The sequence below is a fragment of the Chiloscyllium punctatum genome, chromosome 29 (genome assembly GCF_047496795.1).
Source record: "Chiloscyllium punctatum isolate Juve2018m chromosome 29, sChiPun1.3, whole genome shotgun sequence".
Taxonomy (NCBI): domain Eukaryota; kingdom Metazoa; phylum Chordata; class Chondrichthyes; order Orectolobiformes; family Hemiscylliidae; genus Chiloscyllium; species Chiloscyllium punctatum.
Window position 1 is genome coordinate 19,995,644 of NC_092767.1, and position 8,968 is coordinate 20,004,611.

The 8,968-nt window shown below is 43.9% G+C and overlaps 1 non-coding gene across 1 annotated transcript; it reads left to right on the plus strand.

Annotated features, from left to right (window-relative positions):
- Positions 1–7,146: 7,146 nt before the first annotated feature.
- trnas-uga (transfer RNA serine (anticodon UGA)) lies at positions 7,147–7,228 on the plus strand. Its single transcript has one exon. It is a non-coding gene; the product is annotated as a tRNA-Ser (tRNA).
- The last annotated feature ends 1,740 nt before the right edge of the window (positions 7,229–8,968 follow it).

The following is an 8,968-nucleotide window of genomic DNA, read 5'->3' on the forward strand; positions in this document are numbered from 1 at the left end:
CCTCCGGCATTTATAGTGGCCTGTCTCTGCTGCTTCCGCTTCCTTCTCTCTCTCCTCCAATGGTGACCTCAGCATTTGCAAGTGAATATTACTAAAACTTCCTTCCTCCAGAAAAACACATTCCTTGATTTACATTTTTAACTGCTATACAGAAACTGGGCCATAATTATTTAGCATATATTGTATTTTTTCTTGACCATTCCGAGTTGTCTGTCGACCCTCTTTTTGTTCGCTCTTGCTGGAGCCGATTTTCATGGATATTGGAAAAGTGTTCATTCTCTCTGTCTGTCTCTCTAACTGTCTATCTGTCTATCTCTCTCTCTCTCTCTCAGGATACCATAATCTTCTCTTTGCCAATATAACTTGCTTTTACCTCCCGGAGGTCCCTTCTCATTGGGCATGACCACCTCATTGCCTTGGTTTTCACAAACCAAGAACCCACATAACCGGTACAGCTTTGGCGACTCCAATGCTGCCCATGGTGACTCCAAGTCTCAAACCACCGTTCATCTTGCTGTCACTTAAACTGTCTAGAGACGGCAATCCTTCCCCTTGAGTTTTACTCGAATACCGTGCGAGAGTTCACTGGTCCCTCTTCCTGGTTCGTATATTCTCTTCGAACAAGTCTCTATGTCAGATTACTTCAGCCACAACTCTTACCCTCTGACCCGATTTGATTCAGAACGCGACTCTGGGGTGATCCACTTATCCCCAGTCCTCTCACTCAAAGAGGCCAATTCAGCGCTCGAGATGAAGTGGAAGACCTTCAAGGCAGTGGCGCGTACACCTCCTGGGCTTCTTCAAAATCTTACCCAGTCGCAGGGTCCCAGAAGAGCCCCCGAGTTTACTGCCGTGGAATTTCAATCGACTCGACGCAAATGCTACCAAGAGCAAAGAAAAAGTTTATTTTTGAAATTTGCAGAATGGACCCGACACATTTGCAAGACGCCTCATAAAATGGAGCCTGACGGTTTTCACATATTCCCTTTATACTATATATCGCCTTGCCTTATCACACCTCAAGCCAGGAATCTGGATCAGTCGAGTTCCTTTCCACACATGGAGTTGTTTTTTTCTAATTCATTCACTGCTGATATAATAGATTATTGGCGTTGACAGTCAGCTGTAAATTAGGTTGAACTTTACATTTTTTCTGTCTTTTTGCAAAGTTAGGTCCATACTTCTTTGTTTCAACCATGCTTTCACAGATTTCACAAAAAATGATACTTTTCTATTACAGGGGATCAGGCTGACAGTGACTGATGGAGTGAGGATGATAGTAACACAATGAGGGTGAGCTGTCAGTGTGGTAGTGATGCAGACTGTGTGAGTGGATCAGGCCGATAGTTACGCAGTGAAGGGGGTCAGAGTGATAGTGATGCAGTAAGTCTGAGGGATCAGACCAATGGTGACGCAGTAAGGGTGAGTGGTCAGGCTGATAGTGTATGCAGTAATTGGAAGGAGATCAGGCTGATAGTGATGCAGTAAATGTTACTGTGTCAGGCTGATCCTGACACAAAAAGTGGGAGGGTGAAAGTGACGTAGTAAGTGTGATGGGGTCAGGCAGAGTCTGACGCAGTGAGTGTGAGACAGTCAGGGTGATAGTGAGGGAGTAAGTGTGTGCGTTCAGGCTGGTAGTGACACAGTAAGTTGAGAGCGTCAGGCAGATAGTGGCCAATAAATGTGAGGTGTTAGGGGAATAGTGATGCAGTGAGTGTGAGGTGTCAGGCTGTTAGTGATGCAGTAAGTTTGAGGGGTCAGTCTGATAGTGAAGCAGCAAGTGTGAGGGGGTCAGGCTGATAGAGATGCAGCAAGTGTGGTGGGGTCAGGCTGATAGTGTCACAGTATGTGTGAGGGGTCAGGCTGATAGTGATGCAGTAAGTGTCAGTGAGTCAGAGTGATCCTAATGCAGGAAGTGAGAGGGGACAGGGTGATAGTGATGCAATGAGTGTGAGGGGTTCGGCGTGATTCTGAAAGAGTAAGTGTGAGTGTTCAGGCTGATATTGATGCAGTATGTTGAGGACATCAGGCTAATACTGGCCAGTAAGTGTTAAGTGACAAGGTGACAGAGATCCAGGAAATTTGAGGAGTCATACTGATAGACACGGTGAAATTGTGATGGGTCAGGCTGATAGTGACGCAGTAAGTGTGTTGGGAGCAGAGTGATAGGAACGCAATAAGTGTGAGCGGCTCTGGATGATAGTGACAGGTCACTATGAGGGGGAGGATGGTAGTGGTCCAGTGAGTGTGAGGTGTCAGGATGACAGTGAAGCAGACTGTTATTGTGATGGTGACATGGCAATGTGATGGGGTCAGGGTGACAGTGACGCAGATGCTTTCAGGAGGTCAGGTTGTAGTGATGCAATAATTGTGAGGGGTCAGGGTGATACTGACGCAGTGAGTGTGAGATGTCAGTGTGATAGTGACGCAGAACATTTGAGGGGCCAGGCTTATAGTGACGCAGTATGGGCAAGGGGTCAGGGTGACAGTGATGTAGATGCACTCATAGGGCCAGGTTGCAGTAAATCTGTAAGTGTGAGTGTCTCAGGCTGATAGTGATGAAGTAAATGCGAGGGGGTAAGGCAGTTAGGGATGTAGTAAGTGTGCAAGGGTAGTGCTAGAAGTGACGCCATTAATGTGAGTGTGGAAGCTGATAGTGACGCATAAAGTTTGAGGGCATCAGGCTGATCTTGACGCAGTAAGTGTGACGTTGTCAGGATGATAGTTACGCTTAAGTGTATGGGGGCACAATGCTCTTGACGCAGTAAGAGTGGGGAGTCAGGGTGATAGTGACGCAGTGAGCATGAGTGGGTCAGCCTGATAGTGACACAGTATATGTGAGGGAGTCAGCCTGGTACTGGCACAATATGTGTGAAATGGTCAGGCTGATATTGATGCAGTTAGTGTGTTGGAGTCAAAGTGATAGTGACGCAATAGGTGTAAGTGGCTCAGGATGATAGTGACACAGTGGGTGTGAGATACCAGTGTGATAGTGACGCAGTAAGTGTAAGGGGTCAGGATGACAGTGACACTAAGTGTATGGCCCTCAGTGTGATAGTGCCACAGCAAGTGTGGGTTTGTCAGGGTGTAAATGAAGTCATAAGTGAGAGAGGGGCATTGTGATAGTGTTGCAGTAAGTGTGAGGTGGTCAGGCTGAAAGTGACACAGTCAATGTGACCGGGCAGTGTTTTAGTAACAAGATAAGTGTGAGGCGTCAGTCTGATACTGACACAATAAATGTGATGGAGTCAGGCTGATAGTGACACAGTGTGAGGGGTCAGCCTGATAATGACAAAATAAGTGTAAGGATTCAGGGTGATAGTAACATGTGAAGCGTGAGGGCGTGATTGAAAGTGACGCAATAAGTGTGTGGCGGTTAGGCTGATGGAGACGCAATAAAATGGTAAAGACTGTGTGAGTGAGTCAGGGTGATAGTGACGCAATAAATGTGAGGAGGTCAGAGTGAGAGTGACGAAGTAAATGAGAGAGGATCAGAATGAGTTTGACACATTAAGTCTGAGAGGTCAGACTGATATTGACACAGTAAGTATGAAGGGGTCAGGCTGAGAATGACACAGTCATTGTGAGGGGGGAGAGTTTTAGTTATACCGTAAGTGCGAGGCGTCAGACTGAAACTGATACAAAAAGTGTGAGTGGGTCAGGGTGATATTGATGCAATATGTCTGAGGGGTCAGGCTGATAGTGACGCAGTCAGTGTGATGGGGCAGAGTTTTCGTAACATGGTAAGCGTGAGGCGTCAGTCTGATACTGACACAAAAAGTGTGATGGAGTCAGGCTGATAGTGACGCAGTAGGTTTTAGAAGTGAGGGTGATATTAACATAGGAAGTGAGAGGGCGTCACTGATAGTGATGCAATATGTGTGTGGCTGTCAGGCTGATAGTGACGCAGTAAAAATGAGGATGTCAAGGTGAAACTGGTGAAGTAAGTGTGAGGATGGCAGATGGACAGTGATGCAGTAAGTGTGAGGGGTTCACGCTAATATTGAGGCATGCAAGTATGAGGGGTTAGGTTGATAGTGACGCTGTGTGCCGGCGGGCCCGGCTGATAATGACGCAGAAAATGTGAGTGTCTCAGTGTGACAGTGACGCATTACATGTGAGAGGGTCAGGGTGATAATGACAGAAAAAGTGTTAGGGGTTCAGGTTGATAGTGATGCTGTAATTGTGAGCTTGATCAGCATGATAGTGAGGGGCTTAGGCTAATAGCGACACAGCAATTGTGAGGCGGGCCAGGGTAGTGGTGACGCAAAACGTGTGAGCGGGTCAGGCTAATAGTGATGCAGTAATGGTAAAAGTGTTGGTGTGCTAGTGACGCAGTAAGTGTGAGCCGCTCAGGATGATAGTGATGCAATAAGCGTGAGGTTTCAGGTAGACACCCATGCAGTAAGTGTGACGTGTTCGGGGTGACAGTGACGCAGACACTTTGAGGGTGTCAGTTTGAGAGTGACACAGGAAATGTGAGGGGACAGGTTGAGAGTGACACAGTAAGTGTAAGAGGTCAGGCTGATAATGATATACTAATTGTGATGGAGTCAGGATAATAGTGGTGCAGTGAGCATGAGTTGTCAGGGTGATAGTGACACACACGGCGTGAGTGGGATAGAGTTATAGTGATGCAGCAAGAATGAGGAGGTCAGAGTGATAGTGTGCAAGGTCTGGCTGAATGTGACGCAAGGAGAGTGAAAGGTTTAGTGTGATCTGGACGCACTAAGTTTGCGGGGTCAAAGTGATTATGATGCTGTAAGTATGAGTGGGTCAGTCTGATAGTGACACAGTACATTTGAAAGGATCAGGCTGGTAGTGATGCAGTAAGCGTGAGGGGGTCAGGCTGATATTGATGCACTAAGTGAGAGAATGTCAAGGCGATGGTGATGCATTAAGTGTGAGCAGGTTAGAGAGAGAGTGACGCTGTTAGTGAGTGGGGTTTGGCTGATAGTGATGCAGCAGGTGCGCATGTGTCAGGGTGTGAGTGATGCACAAAGCATTAGGGTGCCAGAGGGATAGTGACACATTAAGTATGAGGGGATCAGAATGATTGTGATGCAGTAATTCTGAGGGGATCAGAGAGATACCAACGCAGTAAGCATGAGGGGGTCAGGCTGTTAGTGACGCTGTCAGTGTGAGTGTTGAAGCTCATAGTGAAGCAGTAGGTATGAGGTGGTCAGTGTGATTGTGGCGCAGTAAATGTGAGAGGGTCAAGATGATAGTGACAAAGTAAGTTTGAGGAAGCAGTGTTGTAGTGACACGGTAAGTGTGAGACGTCAGTCTGGTACTTACATAATAATTGTGATGGAGTCAGGCTGATAGTGACACAATAAGTGTCAGGAGTCAGGGTAATCGTAACATAGGAAGTTTAAGGGCGTGACTGATAGTGACAAAGTAAGTGTTTGGCAGTCAGGCTGATAGTGACGCAGTCAAAATGAGGGTCTCGAAGTGAAAGTGGCGCAGTAAATGTGAGGACGTCAGATGGACAGTGATGCAGTAAGTTTGAGGGGTTCACACTGATATTAAGGCGGTAAGTGTGAGGGGTCAGGTCTATAGTGATGCAGGAAGTGTCGGTGGGTCAGGCTGATAGTGATGCATTCAAAGACCAAATATCCAAGGCTCACTGTAGTGCTGAATAGCGAGACTTCTCAAGGCTAAGACAAAAATCAATAGTTCTCATCCTGGTCATAATTCACAATGCTTCATTTTAAAATTGTCCTCTCCTGCTTCTCGATTCACCAATGAGGGAACAACATTTAATTGCACCACCCGGTTTATCTCTTCAAATATTTTGCAACTCTAAATGAGATTACCTCTCTTGTTTTGAAACTGTTAAAAAAAGACCGGATTTGCCCAATTTCAATTCACAGGACTAATGTTCATCCATGATATCAAGGCTAATCACCATTCGTGGTATTCCTCATATGGCATTAGTATCTTTCCTAAATTGAGGATTATAATTCCTCATACTGTATTCCAAGTGTGGTTGAACTGAGCCACAATACATTGGAAATAATGCTTTGTTCTCGTGCTCTGAAATCCTTCTGCAGCTTTCACAACAGACTTCTACAACTGCTACTAGACTTCATTGACTTATTAAACACTTCTCCAAGATGCAATTCCAAAAATCTGTACATCAGACTTTCTACTTCAAACCTTCGATAATAATTTCCACACATTTCCCTCCTCACAAGTGTGATAAAGTCAAATCGTTGCTATTTATTAAATCATGGGGGACATGGAGAGGTTGACTCATCAAGGTGTTTTCCTGCTGGTGAGGAAGTCAAAATTTAGAAAACATTGTTTTAAAATTAGTTGGTAAGGATTTAAAAGGGACGTCAGGGGCAACTTTTTCAGTCGTGTCCAGAATGAGCTGCCAGAGAAATTGTTGGAGACTGGTACAACTGTAACATTTAATGGCATCTGGATGGATATATGAGTAACAACGCTTAGAGGTTTGTGGGCCAAATGTTGGCAAATGGGACCTATTAATTTAGGATAACTCTGCACCATGGTCAAGTTGGAAAGAAGGGCCACTTTCCATGTTGTATTGTTCAAGGACTTGATGACTCCAGAACAATCGCAAAAACTTTGCAAATAATTCCGTCAAGACGATTTCAAGTTCCAAATCTTCGGTCAATCTTCCTCTCTTGTGCTCACAAGTTCATTACCTGATGTCAGAACTAACGGATTCGTTGCTGGATCCATTTCTTTAAATTGGTTCTGCATTCTTTCTAATTACGATTTTTTTTTTTACAAATGTAGCTAGTGTTTATGGACTTAGCATCAATATTTCTAATACCATATTTCGATGAATATTAAAACACAACAGCATATATACTTTGGCACCAGATGACGAGCAATTGAGTCAAAATCGATCGCACGCAGTGAGACAATGATCCTCACTTCGTGTGGTGTACATCCGTGACTCTATAATTCAATGTAGAATCATTCCCACAACTTCAGCTGTGTCAGCATCTAGTTTGCGGTGAAAGCCTGTCAATCTGCTAAGGTAACGTTCGTCTCGGTCTCTGCAAAGGATTTGGCGAAATCTTTGGGTCTTGACAATTTGTTCTTCAAACAAATTACGCATTTCATGAATTCAGTTCTTTTACTATGAAAATGGGCAATGTGGATGCAGCTGTGATGGCCGAGAGGTTAAGGCGTTGGATTTGAAATCCAGTGGGGTCTCCCTGCGCAGGTTCGAATCCTGCTCACAGCGTTGACTCTTTTAAAAGTCATTAATTCCTTTGCAGAATTTGGATTTCGTGGAGCTTGAGCTTTGCATTCAATCGAAAGTAAATTTTCAACTGTGAAGAATCCGAAGTAACTTCAAGATGTCAAATTGAATAAATTATATGTCGAGACACAAAAATCCATCAACTTCCAACACGAATCAGTTTCCAAACATTTGTCGAACTATCGTGAAATTTGGATATTCGGGAGGCGGGGGTGGGGGGCGGGGGGATGAAATTAAGCAAAACAAGAAGCAATGCAATACATTTACCTGCAGGTGATGAGTTTTTTTTTAGGATCAGTTGAAAGTCAAGCTGAGAAAGTTCAACCTAATGTACAGCTGACTCTCAAGGGCAATTATCTATTATATCAGCAGTCAATGAATTAGAAAAAACAACTCCATGTGTGGAAAGGAAATCGACTGGTCCAGGTTCCTGGCTTGAGGTGTGATAAGGCAAGGCGATATCAGCGGAATTTTCTGGAAATATGAGAAATGGAATGTTAACAGTCATCTGCTGTCAACATTCGTAAGAAACTGTGCATTAAGAACTGAAATTAGAAATTAACGATGAAAATCACACTTAGCCCTCTGTTTGTGGTGTAACATTGTTCAGAACAATAGGTTGTTGCTGAGACTAAAATTGACCAAAATAATCGATGGGGATCTTATCCACGACCTCCGTTGGAGCAGTTGGTGTGGAGAGCTCAGCTTGAAGAACCAAGTGCCAATTATTCACCTTGGCTGTCTGAATTGCTCAGTTAAACAGACTCCCAATTTAATGAAAAAACCTTTGCTATCAGTGCTAGATGTTTTCATGTCAGCATGTTCCGATATGACAGGACACTCCATGGAGTAGATGTGACTTAAATTTTGACTCTAACGTCAGAGATGTTGACACATTTCTGCCCCAACACAGCACTACCATTGGTATCAAATCAAACTGAACAAAGGACTAGTTCCCTTAGACATTTCCTTTCTGCAGACTCTGCCAATGGACCGTTCAGGCCCGATGTAGGAATCGGGCGTGGTGACATCTGTTCGCAAGTGGATCACTTCATTCTTGCTCACGATCCATAAACCGTAATTCATTTTGAACTTCTTAGCCATCAGCATGATAAATGTTACAGAATGCATAGGATTGCTTCTCGAAAGAAAGAGCGAAATCTTATTCAATGCAGACGCAAATTGAAGTTGTCTCTGGTCGACCAGAAGACAGATATCGCGAAACAAAGTGAATACAGAAAACAATCAATGTTTTCTGGGAGTCAAAAAGATGTACTGGAAGAACGGAAACATATATATGGAATTAAAGTCACATATTACTTCCAGACTAAATGTTCTTGAACCGTTATCTTAATTTGACCTTCATGTCCACCATTGCTGCAAAAATTATCTTAACAAATCAGAACTTTGTGTTCTTTGATATTGTCTCCTTCATGTTTCTCTTGATTTTGAAACTAAAACCGAGCAATAGTAATGCACCCTATTTCACTTGCAAAGATCAGAAGAAGATCAATTTATAAGAGAACAGAAATAAAGCTACTTCTGTCTTTCAAGAGAAAACACAGTTAACATTTCGACTCCAAAAAGTCTTCTTCAGAAGTCTGCGCAATGAACTTGTAATAGTAGACCGAAAACGAAAAGAAAAGCCATAATGCCGCGAATACACCACCCGCAAGCGCATCAAGTCCTACTCGAATATGCTGAATGACTACTGCAAACATC